Raw genomic sequence first — 17,891 nt, forward strand, 5'->3', positions numbered from 1 at the left:
AATATCAAGTCTGCCCAGCAGCGAGCTGGAGAAGATTCATGGGACATAAAATGATGAGACTGGTTTTCTTGCCGGGCTTGAGAAATCAAAGACTTTGCAAAGGGTTTCAGCTTGCTAAAAGCCATCCTTCCAAATCTGGCCAGTCACTCTTGTGCCAGCAGCTGTAGTGAACATAAGTGGTTCTTGTTTCAAGAGTTCCCCTTAGAAAACCTAGAGCAAATTATATTTAGAACAAAGTAATAGTTTCACATTTTGTGAGAGGCTAAATCTGCAAGATGAGGCAGGTTAAAAGCTTGTGGGAATGAAGAAGCGATTTTTAAGAGCAGGGGTTTTTGATGGGCACGAAAGGCTTGGTGGAAGTAGGGAAGATGATTATGTGATCACTCAACAGCACCAAAGGAGATATTTTAAAGGTCATTCAAATTGATGCTTAACTGTGAGCATGAGGATAGAAGAGTTAGTTACATTTAGATAAAGAAACTTTTTTTAATGGAAAAAAAATGATTACCTAGATTGTACCTTGCATTTTGAAAAGTGAACAGAAACTAGAAAGATATTCTTCTCATAATTCAAAGAAATCTGTACAAAATGCATTTTTGAAGGAAAAAAACAACTTTTGGAAAATGGTTTCATCTGTAACTGTCAGGGAAATGCCTCTGCCTACTCAACTTTCCCTTTTCCACTACTCAGCCTATAACAAGTGTTATAGTCATTATCACCAGTAATCCTTGGATCAGCCTTTGCCTTGGTGAGATGAATAAAAATGTTTCAGAAACTTAAATAAGCCAGTTTCCTCAGTATTCAAGTCTTCTCCTTGCTATTGGTGTTAGAGCTATATTTTTTGTGCCCTGCTCATGCTCCACCCAGTTCCTCCGGAGGCTGACCTTTTGCCTATTTTTTTTTTTTTGCATATGATCGTCCTGAAGCTGGTGACTGTTTTTATTTCAAACACACTATCTGCCTATGTTGTCTGGTTTTTATGTACTTTAGATGTCTACTGTTTACCTGCTCTCTGATTCATTACCACCCTGTCATTTCTGGTGGCTCTGATGTCTGAGCCAATGTTTCCTACAAACTAAATATTTGACTGAATTCCGAGGCTATCCCTCAGCCCTATGACTTTGAATGTCTACATATCCAAAGCATTCCAGGACAAACTCATTATCCTGAGAAAAGAGGTTCTGTACATATAAAACTCACCTCTCAAAACCAAGCTTGCCTTGGCACTATCTTAAAAACACCATCTTCACTCTTCCCTTTCTAAAAAATTTAGGGGCATCTAGGTGGCACAATGAATAGAAAGTCAGGAGGACCTGAGTTCAAATGTGGCCTCAGACACTTGACACTTAATAGCTGTGAGACCCTGGGCAAGTCACTTAACCCTGATTGCCTGGCCTCCCTAAAAAAATGTTCTAAAACAAACAAAACTGGGAGTCCGTTATTGAATGTTCCCTTTCAGACTTGCCATTTGAGAAAAGCTGGTTCAGCCTCAGTCTATATCCATGCACTTGAATTGCATTTACCTGGGCCAGTGGCTGTATTTTAATAGTCTATGTGAAGGAAAAGAGGACCTGAAATAGGTTAGTAGTTGAGAGAAGGGGATGGATGGATGGATAGATAGATGTGAGAGCCATTGGAGAAATAGAATAAAAATATATATAATTGATTGCTAAGATCTAAGTCTATGAACTAGACTCCAGCTCTAAAACTATGAACCTATAATATATACTGAGAAATAAAATATTATAAAAACAAAAATATAGTAACATAACATTTAAAAAATATTTTATTTAAATGTAAATTGTTTCAGAGTAAGTTTGATTATTTTGATCAATTTTTTTAAAGTGATAGATACATTGCTTGGGGGTAGATCACTAAATTTATTGTAGTCAATGATGGAGAGAAGGTAGAACTACCGAATTCTATTTTACTTCTGCTTTCTTTACCAGAGAGAAAGATCTGTAGTCTTGGGTATAAGGACAAAACAAATAAATAGTTAGCAGGGAGTTGAAATCCATCATAAATTGGAAAGTAAGAAATCACCAAACTTCCCTCAGTGAGTTCAGGTCACCAGACCTGTCAGTGTACTAAAAAATGTAGTTCTGCTTGAAAATGCGTATTTGTTATAAGGATTTCCTCTTTCTTTCTTTCTTTCTTTCTTTCTTTCTTTCTTTCTTTCTTTCTTTCTTTCTTTCTTTCTTTTTCTTTCTTTCTCTGTTTTTGAGTGGGATAGGGAGCAAAGAAGATGGGGAAAATTAATTTTTGTTTATTGAAAAAATAATTTTAAAAATCCTAATAAAAGACACAATAAAAAAGAATATATATAATTATATATAACTACTTAACTATGTCAGTTATCTTTGAAAAGCCCTGGGGAGAAAAGGGAGAGGAAAAATGGAGAAGGGAAGAGGTGTCGCCACAAGGAATAGAGATAAGCAAGTCTACTGAGGCAGCAGCTTTAGTGGAAAATGCTGGATTTGATATCAAAAGAGATAAAAACTCAAATTCTTCTTTGACTAGTTGTAGTACCATGAACAAATCATTAAACCTCCCCGAACTTCAGTTTCTTTATCTATAAAATGTTATCTTTATCTATAAAATATGAATAATTATTCCCATATTACTTATTACCCCAGCAGCTAGATGATATAGTGGTAGATTTCTGGGTCTGAAGTCAGGAAGACCTGAGTTCAAATCTGGCCTCAGACACTTACTAATTGTGTGACCTGGGGCAGGTCATTTAATCTCTCTGCCTCAGTTTTCTCAACTGTAAAATAGAGATAATATAGCACCTCCTTCTTAGGGTTATTATGTTGATCAAATGAGATAATATCTGTAAAGTACCTGGCACACTTAGTAGGTGCTATATAAATGCTCATTCCCTTTCCTCCCCCTCCCTTATTTGTCTCTGGTATCTATAATAACACTCAGAGAAATTTGGCTTTGCTCTTTTCACAGGAAAAAACAAGTGGATGAAAAATGCCTATTGTCCAAGCTATGACATAGTTACCTATATGACCTATAGAGTACACACATCAGTATATAAACCTTGACTGATTGTCTTTCATTCTTGAAGAGGACCAAAATGACATCGTTATGTTAGTCAAGGAACAGTGATACATACATACGTACATACATACATACATACACAGACAAACAGACAAGACTGTAGCTGATCTGAACAATACAAGCTCAGAAGGCTCTGCCACTGATCAGGCACAAATAATAAACCTTAGAGAGACACCACGGATGGACAATTAATTGAATCCAGAATTAAACAAGAGGAGAGCATGAGCACCAAAGGGAAAGAGCTTTTAATGACCCTAAACTCCCTGAAATCAAGGTCTGTCTTTTTTAGTAACAATATTTTACAGATGGTATTGTATGACTCAGTTATGGAATACTACAGTCTCTATAGAATTAAGATTGAGTATCACTATCACTCAGAGGGTAGTGGAAAAGCACATGGTGGATAGGAACAGGCTTCAGTGGATAATTAGGAACTAGGGAGAAGGAATCAGGTAACGGTATCAAAGGAATATATGATCAAAAGATCATGACTGGTCATGTGGCAAGATCAAGGGAAAAACCAGTTGATGGTCCACATTCCCTATACTGGTAACCTCACAATTCAAGGGAAATCAAGGATGTTGAGTGTACTCACTGTGAGTGAACTTACTGGGGGGACATGGACAAGAATTTTATAGGATGGGTAGGTGGGGATGGATTGCTATCTGCATCATTAGAAATAAGATTCACATCAATGGAATCACAGATCCATTTGAATATTTTGCTACTTATACACAAGCTTGTTATGTGGCTCAAATGTGTCTTAAAACACTGTATATAAATGTGAGTAGTCAGTATGTTCAAAAAATGGAAGAGGCTGGAGTCTTTGAACAACAAACTACTGTTTTTTTTATTTCAATTCCAGGTGAAGTCCTAGAATATATTAATAAAGGGATGGTTTGTGGGCATTTAGGAAAGGGATATGGTGATCAGAAAGAGTCTGGCTTAATCAGGATCAGGTTATGTCAGACTAACTTAATTTCTTTATACAGCCAAACCAAAGAAATAAACTGGCAGATCAGAGAAATGTCACAGGCAAAAATTTACCAAGACTTCAGCAAAGCATTTGACAAAGTCGCTCATGCTATCTTTGTGATAAAGACGGAGAGAGATAGGCTCCAGGGATGGGGACCCTGCAGCCTCGAGGCCACATGTGGCCTCGAGGTCTTCAAGTGTGGCCCTTTGACTGAATCCAAACTTCATAGAATAAAGGATTTGTTCTGTAAAATTTGGACTCAGTCAAAAGGCTGCACCCAAGGACCTAGAAGGCCACATGTGGCCTCGAGGCTGCAGGTGCCCTACCCTTGGCGCTAGACAATAATATGGTTAGGTGGGTTTGGATCTAGTAACCAGATCTAAAAAATTAGTGTTAATGGACATGCAGGAAGATTGATGGTAGAGTGCCACACACACCCCATAAGCCCTCCAGGTTTTGTTCTTTAAAATCTGGGTATTTGGGGGGCATCTAGGTGATGCAGTGGATAGAGCACCGGCCCTGGATTCAAGAGGGCCTGAGTTCAAATACAGCCTCAGACATATAACACTTACTAGCTGTGTGACCCTGGGCAAATCACTTAACCTCATTGCCTACCAAACATAAATAAAAATAAAATAAAATCTGGGTATTTTGGTAGACTTGTTACTCTATATAAGTGAATCATATTTACACATATTTGCACATATTACACATACCATATTTACACTTGACAAATGTAAAATCTTTAATATGAGCCAAGGAAGAATAGAAGCAGAAGATGTTGAGTTTGAAACTGTAGGTCAAAGTAGCCAAGGGATAAAGATAATATGTACAAATATCTTCTCCAGGCAAGACACAAGGAGAAAGGTGGGCTGTATATTTTAAAGGACTGATTGACACCCTGAAGTCAAACTTTAACAACAGCAACACTTTTAGAGAAAATGACGTCTATGTACTGCCTGTCTGAATGTATACTTTTGGCTTGGTAAAACATAGCAGATTAAGAAGGCATCCAAACAGAAACCATACAACGTTAAAGAAACATAGGCCTCATCACCCCAAGGAAGCTAAAGGAGTTGAGTGCTTCCTTGTCAAGAAGGAAAAAGAAAATTAAAGGTAGCTCCAGGGCACCAATAAACTGGTTAAAAATTTATAGAAATACCTTTGGAGCAAACAGATCTCACTTCATAAAGTAATAGTAAAGGTTGACAATAGGTATTTATCATTGGATTTGTTGAATATAAGTGAATATAAGTGAATTTAGCTCCATATAGACTCTATGAAATGGTTAAGACTTCAGAGTAGAATCAAAACCCTCCTTAGGTGACATCTCCAATAACTCAATCTTCAGTAATTTATTTCTGCAGGTTGCAAAAATATAACATGACACTCCAGACAGCTAGAATTATGCACTAGAACCTCACTCTCCTTTAGGTAACAAATCTTCATACTACAAATACAAACCCCAAAATATCCTTGAGAATTCAACAGACTGTGCTGGAATGGGAATGTCATTATAGACAGAACCAACTGCTGCCCACAATCATCTGTTCAGCATTTATCCATAATAATTTTAGAACAACATTCTAAATATATGTTGCTATATTGACTACTCATAACCTCCAAACTACACGGAGTGAAAAGCTTTCAAAATATGGAAACCTTGCAGAAGACATTAAAACTAGGTGGGAATAAGACAAAGTATATGCCATTCCAGTCTTCTTACACCTTATTTCCTACCACATACTCTTCCATCCAGTGACATTGGCCTCCTGCCTATTCCATGAGAAAGACACTCCATCTCTTGGCTCCAGGCATTTTCTCTGTCTGTCCCCCATGCCTAGAACTCTCTCCCTTCTCCAATCAGACTACTGACCTCCCTGGTTTCCTTTAAATCCCAACTGAAATCCTACCTTCTATAGGTGCCTTTCTCGAACTGCTCTTAATTCCAATGCTTTCCATCTTTTAATTATTTCCTATTTATCCTGTATATAGCTAGCTTGTTTTGTATACATTTATTTGCCTGCTGTTTCCCTCCTTAGATTGTAAGCTCCTTGAGGGCAGACACCATCTTTTCCTTCTTTTTCTGTCCCCAACACTTAGCATAGTGCTTGGTATGGAGTAAGCACTTAATAAATGTTTATTGATTGACTGGTTGTTCTCTTGATTGCTACTAGAGTTGTCCTGAGGATACTTTAAGTTAATAAGGTTATATTCAATAATTTTAATCAACTACAAAGTAGTCATTTTATCCATTGGTATAATAGTCTACAGACAATTAAACATAAAAGGAATAATAGTAGAATAATGATTTGTCTCTGGACCATTTCTAGCCAAACTTGATAAGAGAAAAAAAAAAGATAAGAACAAGATAATAACAGCAGTAATCCCTTCAGTGGCCAGCCCACCAACTATGCTGCAGGGATGAACAACTGCAAAGTAGGAGAATACCCGATAGGGTGGGTGCCTTCAGGTGGATAGAGTAGCAGTGAAGACATTGCAGGAACCTTAAAATGCTGGCAAATTAGGTTCTGGAAATACCACTGATTGGATTAGCACCCTGGATAATGTAATGCAATTGCTATTAAGAGTCAATAAGAGGCACAGCCAAGATGGTGAATTAGGGGCAGCCACCCAGCTGAACTCTCAACATTCTCCTCCAAACAATTTTAAAATAATGCCTCAAATCAAATTTTGAAGTGCCAGAGTCAACAAAAAGCTGAGGTAAGATATTTTTCTGGCCTAAGAAAACTTAAGAGGTTAGAAGGAGAATTCTATGACACTGGGGTGGGGTCTGTCCAGAGCCCACAGAGGTCTCAGTGGTAACAAGGGCAGCAGCAACTTTGGGAGCTTTCAGCCCAGAGATAGTAAGGGGGTGAGACAATTGGTCAGAAAGGGATTGCAGAGGACCCTTTGATGTCTCTGAGTACAGCTAGCACTGATTGGCAACTCTATTGCATAAACACAGTTCTGGGTCACAGTCCCAAAGCAGTTTTAGGGTAGAGAGGAGTGCTGGTGGTCAGTGACAAGGGAGCAGGGGCCCTGTTTACAATTCCAAGGCAAAGATGAGTATTACTATGTCCAGCTACAGGAGAGCAGGAACTCTTCCTTGGCAAAGACCAGAGAGCAGACCAGGAGAGCAGTGACCACACCTTTCTCAGTATCATACCACCCTGGAAGTACCCAAAACTTGCATACCCAAACTAGCTCTGAAAACAGCAGCACAAAAAAGCCTGAAGCTTGGCACAGGACCACCCCACCCCCAGGGGAACAGAACTCAACTTTAACATAAGTTCAAAGTCAAAAAACAGGCTGGAAAAAATGAGCAAACAACAACAACAACAACAAAAAATATCAAAAAAAGCCACTATGGTGGCAGAGAGGACCAAGACATACACGTAGAAGAAGACAACAATGTGAAAACAGCTAACAAAAGAAGCCTCAAAGAAAAATGCTAATTGGACCCAAGCGCAACAGAATCCCTGGAAGAGTTAAAGAAAGCATAAGAGTGACAGAGGAAAAATTGGGAAAAGAAATGAGAGTGATGCAAGAAAATTATGAGAAGAGAATTAATAGCTTGGTAAAAGAGGCAAAAAAAAAATACTGATGAAAATAACAACTTAAAAAACAGAATTGGCATGATGGTAAAAGAAGCACCAAAATTCACTGAAGAAAAAATTCTTTAAAAAGCAGAATCGGCCTATTAGAAAAGGAGGCACAAAATTTACTGAAGAAAAACATCTTCTTAAAAAGCAGAATTGGTCAAATGGAAAAAGAGGTACAAAAGCTCACTGAAGAAAAGAATTCTTAAAAATTTGAATTGGGCAAGTTATTGTGCTAATGATTCCATGAGACATCAAGAAACAATAAAACAAAGTCAGAAGAATGAAAAAAAAAAAGAATAAAAATGTGAAACTTCTCATGGGAAAAACAACTAACCTGGAAACAGATCGAGGAGAGATAATTTAAGAATTATTAGACTACCTGAAAGCTATGATCAAAGAAAGAGCCCGAATATCATATTTCAAGAAATTATCAAGGAAAACTGCCCAGATACCTTAGATCCAGAAGGCAAAATGGAAATTGAAAGAATAAACTGATCACTACCTGAAAGAGATCCTACAATGAAAATTCCCAGGAATATTATAATCAAATTCCAGGGCTCCCAGTTTAAAGAGAAAATACTTCAAATAGCTAGAAAGAAATAATTCAGATTTCAAGGAGCCATAGTCAGGATAACACAAGATGTAGTAGCTTCCACATTAAAGGAGCAGAAAGCTTGGAATATGATACTCTGGAAGGCAAAGTACCTAGGATTACAACCAAGAATCACTTATCCAACAAAACTGAGTATAATCCTTGGGGGGGGGGGGAATGGATATTTAATGGAATAAAGGACTCTCAAGCATTCCTGATGAAATGAAAAAAACAGGGCTGAATAGAAAATTTGACTTTCAAATATAGGACTCAAGAGAAGCATAAAAAGGTAAACAGGAAAGAAGAATCATAAGGGATTCAATAAGGTGAAACTGTTTACTTTTCTACATGGGAAGATGATACTTGTGACTCCTAAGAATTTTATAATTTTTAGGGCTGTTAAAAGTTTACATAGATAGCAGCCATGTGTGTGAGTTGATTATGCTGGAATGATCTCTGCCCCCCAAAAAAATGGAGTAAGAAAGAGGGATGCATCGGGAGGAGGAAAAAAAGAGGCAGAATGGGAAAATTTTCCCCTATAAAAAAGGTGCACAAAGAAGAGCTTTTATAATTCAGGGGGAAATGGGGAAGGGAGGTAGAAGGCAATGCTTGAAACTTACTCTCATTGGAATTGGTTCAAAGAGGGAAATATATTTATTTCCCTCTTACACATACACTCATTTGTGTATAGAAATGTAACTTACCAAAAGAGAAATAGGAGAAGAAGGAGATAAGAGAAAGATGGGAATGATAAAAGAGAGGGCAGATTAAGGGAGGCTGTGGTTAGAAACAAAATAGACTTTTGAAGGAAGGACAGGACAAAAAGAAAGAGAAGAAACAGAAGATAACAGGATGGAGGGAAATACATAGTTAGTAATCATAACTGAATGTGAATAGGATGAGCTCACCCATAAAACAGAAGTAGATAGCAGAATGGATTAGAAACCAGAATCTAACAATATAGTGTCTACAAGAGACACAGTTGAAACAGAAAGATGCACACGGAATTTAAATAAAGAGCTGAAGCAGAATCTACTACACTTTAGCTGAAATAAAAAAGGCAGGGTAGCAATCATGATCTCAGACAAAGCAAAAGCAAAAATAGGCCTAATTAAATGAAATAATTAGGGAAACTACATTTTGCTAAAATGTACCATAGACAATGAAGTACTATCAAAAATTTTTACAGCAAGTTTCTCTAATAAAGGCTTAATTTCTCAAATACGTACTGAGTATAAAACTGTCAAATTTATGAAACAAGAGCCATTCCCCAATGCTTAAATAGTCAAAGGACATGAATAGGCAGTTTTGAGAAGAAGAAATAAAAACCATCTATACTCATATGAAAAAATACTCTAAATAACTTTTGATTAGGGAAACACAAATTAAAACAACTCTGAAGTACCACCTTACACCTATCAGAAATGATAAATGCTGGAGAGGAGGAAGGAAAAATAGGCACACTAATGAACTGTTGGTGGAGTAGGGAACTAGTCTAACCATTCTGGAGAACAATTTGGAACTAGGTCAAAAGGGCTATAAAACTGTGCATACCCTTTGACCCAGCCATACCACTAGTAGGTCTGCATCCCAAAGACATCAAAGAAAAAGGAAAAAGGCCTATATGTACAAAAATATTTATAGCAGCTCTTTTTGTAGTGACAAATAATTGGAAATTGAGGGGATCCCCATCAATTGGGGAATGACTGAATAAAATGTGGCATATGATTGTTATGGAATGCTATTGAAATGACCAAGGGAATGGTTTCAGAAAAACATGGCAAGACATATAGGATGGAAAGTGAAGTGAGAACAACCTGGAAATCATTATACACAGTAACAGCAATGTTGTAATGATAATCAACTGTGAAAGACTTGGCTACTCTGATCATCGTAATGATCCAAGACAATTCCAAAGAACTCATGATGAAAAAATGCTGTCCACCTCCAGAGATAGAACTAATGAACTCTGAATGCAAATGAAAGTATAATTTTCTCACTTTATTTTTCTTGTTTTTTTTAAAAAAAACTGGCTAATAAGGGAATATGTTTTGCATGATTTCACATGTATAATTGATATCATTTTGCTTGCCTTGTCAGTGGGTAGGGAAGGGGTGGGAGGGAATGAGGGAGAATTTGGAACTGAAAATTAAAAAAGAAAAGAACAATTTAAATAAACAAATAATAAATTATTTAAAAATTTGAATAAGTCAAAGAAAGAGACACAGAGCACATAGTTTCAAGCTGATCCTACTCAAAACTATCCTGATAATTAGCTCAGTACGGAGAGCAGTTGAGTAAGTGATGCTCCTTCATATTCTGGTATCACAAGAGGCAAGGTAGCCTGGAATAAATCAGAAACAGTCATACCCTACCCACTAGAAATGCCTTAGTGGAAATGGTGCCGACCATAAAAATGAGCTCAAATGAGCTCACAAGTGCTCATAACATAGGCTGAAGATATGAATGCCTTCATTTTGTACCAGTCTAATACCATAACAAAATTGGAAACATCTTACCAGTTATAGACAAAGGCTTCATGCTGTTTTTGCTAACAGTACTCTCAGCTCTAAGTCACATAACAACATATTGCAGACCAATACAGGGCAATCATAAGAAATAATTTCTTCCCTTAGCCCAGATTAGATGAAAGTTGCCGAGCTACTAAAATCTGAAGATGGAAAAATAAAAGAACCTGATGTTATTGAAAATCTTCAGTCAACACAAAACCCAGAAAGGGGCGGGGGAGCATTTATTAAGTGCTTACTATGTCAGGAACTGTGCTAAGTGCTGGAGATGCACATATGAGAGAGAGAGAGAGAGAGAGAGAGAGAGAGAGAGAGAGAGAGAGAGAGAAAGAGAGAGAAAGAGAGAACGAACTTATATTCTAATGGGGAAGACAACATGTAAACAGGAGCTGAAAGTGGGGAGAGATGAGGAAGTTACTATGCAAGGCCATGGTATCCCAGTCAGTGGAAGGGGATTGTGCCACAGAGGATGAAAGAAGTTCCAGGGTAAGAAGGCAGCCAAGGCATGTTGGTGAAGTATGGAGTGTCAAAAGCAAAGCTGGAAGAGGAATATAAGATGGCCAACCTGGGCCCCTCCCCAGATTGGAGGCCCCTAGAAGAATTTACCAATGAGAGGAAGGAGCCAGAAGGGAAGCAGGATGTTCCAAGGTGAGAAGGCCACAGGCTCAAATGGAAGTTTCAGGGTAAGAAGGCAACTGAGGCATATTACCTATTCTACTTGATTATGAAATTCTGTCTGATAATGAAATGTATGATAAAAACGATGCCAATGTCTCAAACGATTTTTGAAGAGGAGATAGGCGTACTTTAGACTGAATTTTTGAAGGCTCTTTTTTGAAACTCTTTTTGGGACTCGTTTTGAGTTTAAGGGCACAAATCCAACTGGTAGACCAATTATGTGAAAAAGGGTAATTTTTAAAAACTGGCATTTGCTTAGATTAGAAACCAACCCACAGGGGCTGTTTATGAGAATCAAATAAAATAACACATGTAAAATGCTTTGAAAACCTTAAATGCTCTATAAATGCTACTAACTATTATAACCATCATAAACTCATGCATTCTTCTACAATATTTGACAAAAAGTATTTTAAAAAATGTTTTAGGACCTGCGCATAGTAGTATAATGGGGTGACCTCTGCCACAATAAGAATCATAGAGGAAAAAGTGGAACTTGGTTAGGGATGGACATCAAATACCAACATGGCCCAAGTGACTTAAAAGCTATTTAAGATCTACAAGAAATAATCAAACATTAGATAAATTTTTGGCCCAAGATGCAGGAGAAAACATTTTTTGAACATAGTGCCAGATTTGTTTTGCTTGACTATGCATATTTGTTACAAGGGATTTGGGTTTGTTTTTTCTTTTTTTCTTTTTTTTTCAGTTGAGGGAGAGGTAGAAGGTAGAGAAAATAAACTTTTGTTAATTGAAAAAAATAAAAATGAGATTAAAAATATCATGTGGTTACTACAAAGTTAGGTGGAAGATACATAGACTCATAGCACTTTAAGGGACCTTAAAGACCTATGATTGCTCTGCATCATCTGCAACACATAGTTGAGTGTCCTGGAGTTGAGTGGAGTATTAACAACAACTCTAGCTTGGTTTTTTTTTCCCCTGGTAGTGCCTAGAACTGTTCATCCATGCTCCCACTGAGCACCTCTTTCATTGACCACTTGGTGATGTGCTTTATTGCTTCAGAATCACTTTATCTAAAGTGTCAATAGCTCAGTACAGCAGCATCCCAACAAGGGCACCAGAGAGCTCAAGTTTTTGTGCCTCTGCCATTCATTAGCTCTCTTATCTCAGAGAAGCCACTTCACAACTCAGGGTCTGTTTCCTTAGTTCCACAATAAGGGAGACTGGACACACTGATCTTAAGGTCTTTTCCAATTCTAAAAGTACTACTTTTATAGCCTTTCAACTTTCATATGCATTTCCCTCTAATATATGACCATGCTTAGGATGTAAATACTTGATACCCACTTATGTACTGATCTAATGTCTTTATCCTACTATCTATATATTCTATATGTCAGTTTCCATTTGTTTCTAATAGTAAGCCTCTAAAGAGCAAGGAACATGACTTTCCAGTGCCATGTATAATTAAGTTATAAATAAATGCTTAATGAAGAGGAGTCAAGCTCTGCTTGATCATTCAAAATTGTGGGATTAAATGAATGTCTTATTTCTAAAAGATTACATCAATATTTAGCAGGTACATATGGCAGAAAACTTTAATGCCACATTCCCCAATTAAAGGTAACCATTAAGAAAAATGGAGCAGAATCTGGAAAACGAAAGTATATATCAGAAATTCTAGGTTCCCTTAATCAACAATTGAGAGCAAGAGTTTAAAAACTGAGATGATCCAAAGAGTCAAAGCAACATAAGGAATAAAATAAAAATTCAAAATAAATTTGTAAAAAGCTTTCTATAGAGACTTGAGAAGTAAAAAAAAAAAATAAGAGAGAAGAGGGGGGATGGGAGGGAAAGAGGTGGAGGGAGGGAGGAAGAGAGAGAGAGAGAGAGAGAGAGATTGAGAACCCCTGATAGGGGATGTGGAAAATTTCTGGTCTAAATGATTGCAAGGAGTTAAACACAATAAAAAAAATTAAGTTGGATCAAATGCAAAACAGACTTTGTAACAATAATATCATGAACAACAGAACAGTTATGTTAAGAGATATGGAAAATTCTAGTTTGTCTGCAAAACTGTCAAGTAGTATGTCTGTCTGGATGAGACACATAATTCCAAGCTTAAACCCTCCCAATAGTGCATGTTACTAGCAAAGTACTTTACCAGCCCCTTCTCAGATACAAGAAGGCATCATATCTACTACTAAAAGATGAGCAGACTAGTGACCCCTCCAAGCAATGGGCCCAATGTTTATGTGCTTTATACAAATAATTCATAGCTTATATTAGTAAAATATCAAAAAGCATCAAAAAGAAAACACTTCATTAGCTTAGCAAAAAAGGATGTATTTTTTAAAAGTGCCAGGGGTATAAGGAGGCAATTATTATTGATTCAGTAATTATTGAACAAGTCACTTGAAAATGCCATGATATTTATACTGCCTTTATTGATTATTGCAAAGCTTTTGACTCAGTTCCATATTCATGATTGTTCATATACTGAAAATATATAAAATAGATCCACATATAATGAAAACGTTAGAATGTATGATGACCCCACAGGAAACTGTTCTCTGTTTAAGACATGCCACCAACACAATCACATCAAGAATAATTGATGGAAAATGTGGCATTTTTCAGGAAGACAGTTTAAGCCCCTTATGGTTTAGCCCAGTTTTAAACTCATTAATCATCTCTCCTACATTGAACTGAGTATGGCTTCCAATTTTAAAAGTTAGTTGTATCAAGGCATCTTGTTGTATATCCCTGTTGTACATGGATGAAGATTATATGGTCCAATGAAAAACACACATACATGGATGACAAGGTTATATGGTCCAATGAAAAACACACTAAATAGCTTTTCTATCTCATGAATTCCTTTAATGATATCAAGATATCATTTGGACTCTATAAGTATAAATTTTTTAATGTCAAGGAAAGGTAGAGACTAAAGACTTTTAAGTTTGAATCTGGAAGTCAAATTAAACCAATGAATGAAAACAATACTTAGAAATACCTTTATTGATCTCCACACAGGGCACATGACACATAAAGCTATCAAGAAGAAATCTGTAGATATAGATGTTGAGACTATAGCATTTTGAGATGAAAGGTCAATAGGAAGAACATATTTAAAGCAGTTAACACTTATGTGGCTAGGTAGCACAATGGATAGAGTACTGTATTTGCACTCAGGGAGACCTGAGTGTAAATCCAGCCTCAGACACTAGCTGTGTGACCTTGGGCAAGTCACCTGACTGCTGCCTGCTTCAGTTTTCTTCTCTGTAAAATGAGAATCATACTAATAACACCTACCTCCCAGCATTGTCGTTAGAAGAAAGCAAATATTTTTAAATGCTTTGCAAACCTTGAAGTGCCACATAAATGCTAGCTACATAATACCAATTGTTAACTGTAAAATGGACCATGACAGATCAAGAAAGTACCTTAACAAAAATCTGCACAATATTAATCAAACTCAGGGCTCATAGACCTAAGGCAATTATGTTAAAAAAAAAAAAAAACATTTCCTCATCAAAAAGGAAGAAGAGAATTTATAGACTTTCTCAGAAAACATGTCAAAGGGCTAACAAGGAGTGCACTCCAGTACATGCCATTGGATTTGTCATATGTAACCAAAATTGTTTTATCTTTGAAGAGCCATGAAAAAGGTAGAATCCAAGAATGGACTCAGAAGGCTCTTTATGGGTAAACTCAATCAACAGTATGTTGATCAAGCATTTAATAAATAGCCGAGTCACGCAGATTTGTTTATAGAAATGGAAGGATGTATGCTACTAGGTGAAGACCACAAGAAATTATAGGTTCTAGCCTTAATGAGCCTGGACTTAGTATTCAATGTTGGTTATTCAAGGAAATGGTAGAAATTGCACATCATTGTAGGCTGCAAAGATTTAGTAACCACTGCATACCTAACTAGACAAAACCTGGTGGTTAGAATTATGCATCAAAAGTTTACTTTCTTTCAAAACTTAACAACAAATTCCTATACTGTAAACACAGACCTCAAAATATCCTTGAGAATTCAACAAATAGGCAGTGCTAGAATGTACCATTTTCATAGACAAAATCATTAATCACAATTGCTCCAATGTGACATTGAACCATAAAAAATTAAGAATAACATTCAATGTAACATTAAACCGTAAAAAAATTAAGAATAACAATATTGGCACACCAGGTATTCATAATCTCCAAGCTACATGAAACAAAAACCTTTCTAAATATAGACATCTAGGGGCAGCTAGGTGGTGCAGTGGATTGAGCACCAGCCTTGAAGTCAGGAGGACCTGAGTTCAAATCCAGCCTCAGACCAAACACTTGACACTTATAGCTGTGTGACCCTGGGTAAGTCACTTAACCCCAATTGCCTAAAAATAAATAGATAAATAAATATAAACATCTAACAGAAGAAATAAAAATCATCTACTGCCTGATACTAGAGCTGTCTTAAGGATCTGAGCACATAGAAGGTGAGTTAACAATCCAATACTTTTGCTCAATTACAAAAGCAGTATTTTTTCCATGTATTTGTCTGTCTTTGTATCCCAATGCCTAGAATAATGCCTGGCACATAGTGAGGGCTTAATAAATGCTAGTTGACTGACATCCACAGAACATTAAATGTAAAAGAATAGTAGCAGCGTAGCAACTTGTCCCAGAACCATTCCTAGCTGAACTCCACTGAAAAGGTTGAGAACAAGATTAATTAACAATAATATTAATGGTTGAAATTGAGTATAACCCTTTTGGACTTGTGAAATATTTTACACACATGACTCAAGCTGAGACTCATAACTCTATGAGGTAAATACTACAGATATTATCCCCATTTTAAGGTTAGGAAATTCAGACTAGGATTAAATGACTTGCTTATGATCATACAGCTAGTAATTGTTGGAGATAACATTCAAACCCAATAAATTTCCATACCAGGAATTCTCCATATTGATGAAATCACAGGTCCAGACCACCAAAAAAATATTCCCCAAGTCTTTTCCTCAACAGCCTAAATGCCCCCAGTTCCTTCAAATGATCTTGACATGAAAAATACTCCATATCAATAATAATCTATTTAAGTCAAATTAAAATACCTCTTAGATTTTACTTCATGCCCAGGAAATTGGGCATGATGTAAAAACAGTTTGAGGTTATTTAAGAAAGTGACTAAAGTTTTTGTATCCTTTGATCCAGAGATTCCATTCCTAGGTAGATACCTCATGGATATAAAAGACAGAAGGAAGCTAGGTGGCACAGCAGATAGAGTGTTAAATCTGAAATCAGAAGACCTGAGTTCAAGGACTGCTTCAGAATTTACTTGCTGTGTGACCGTGTGCAAGTTACTTAACCTGACTCAGTTTGCTTACTTGTAAAATAAGAATAATAATAGCATCTACTTCACAGAGCCGAGAGGATAAAATGAATTTATATATATATATATATATGTATGTATGTATGTATGTATGTATAAAGAGCTTTGTAAACCTCAAAGAACTTTATGAATGCTAGCTATTATTATTTAAACTAAAAGTCTCGTGTAAACCAAAATATTCACCGAAGCACTTTTTTTGTGATAGAAAAAATCTGCAAACAAAATGGGTATACACTGATAGAGGAAAGGCTGAACAAATTATGGTATATGAATTAACAATATTACTGGAACATAAATAATGCACATGAAAAATTCACACAAACTTGTATGGACTGATAAAGAGTAAAGTAAACAGAACCAGGGAAACAATATACACACTGACTATAGTACTGTAAATGAACACTAAAATGGAGTTAAATGTTATATAATTATAATGAGCAATGAGAGATGAGAAAATGCACCTCCTCTCCTTTCATTGGACCAGAGGAAAATACATGCAACATTCCATACCATATTGGTCAAATAAGCTCACTTTTGATTGATTTTGCTTTATTGATTTTCTTTATAACAAGGAAAGGGGCGTGTATATTGGGAAACAACAGTGATATAAAAATCAAAGGAATCAATGACGATTTTCTGCAAAGGGTAAAAACCCTGGCATAGAATCTTTTGAAAAACTTTTTGTGTAAGTGGGAAGAAAATGGTCTTCTAAATAATAGCCCAGTCATCCTATTATTTAAAATACATATATGTATATTCAAGTCACTTAACATTGTTTCTCTTGGTTTCCTTATCTGTAAAAGAAGGATTATAATAGCACCTACCATTCAAAGTTGTTGTGAGAATCAAATGAAATAATATTTGTAAAGTGCTTAGCACAATGTCTGATACATGCTAAGTGCAGTATAAATGGTTAATTATAATCATCCTCATTATCATCATCATTCCTGTGCACTTTGACAAAGGACTATCATCTCCCTAGCTCTAAACATTAGTATGCAGTGTAAGGTCTTACTAGCTTTTTTTGACTGTTGCATCATACTGTGGATTAGAATTCAGCTTTCCATCCACAAAATGCCCATGT

The sequence above is a fragment of the Phascolarctos cinereus genome, unplaced genomic scaffold (assembly GCF_003287225.1).
Source record: "Phascolarctos cinereus isolate Bilbo 61053 unplaced genomic scaffold, phaCin_HiC Scaffold_726;HRSCAF=1367, whole genome shotgun sequence".
NCBI lineage: Eukaryota > Metazoa > Chordata > Mammalia > Diprotodontia > Phascolarctidae > Phascolarctos > Phascolarctos cinereus.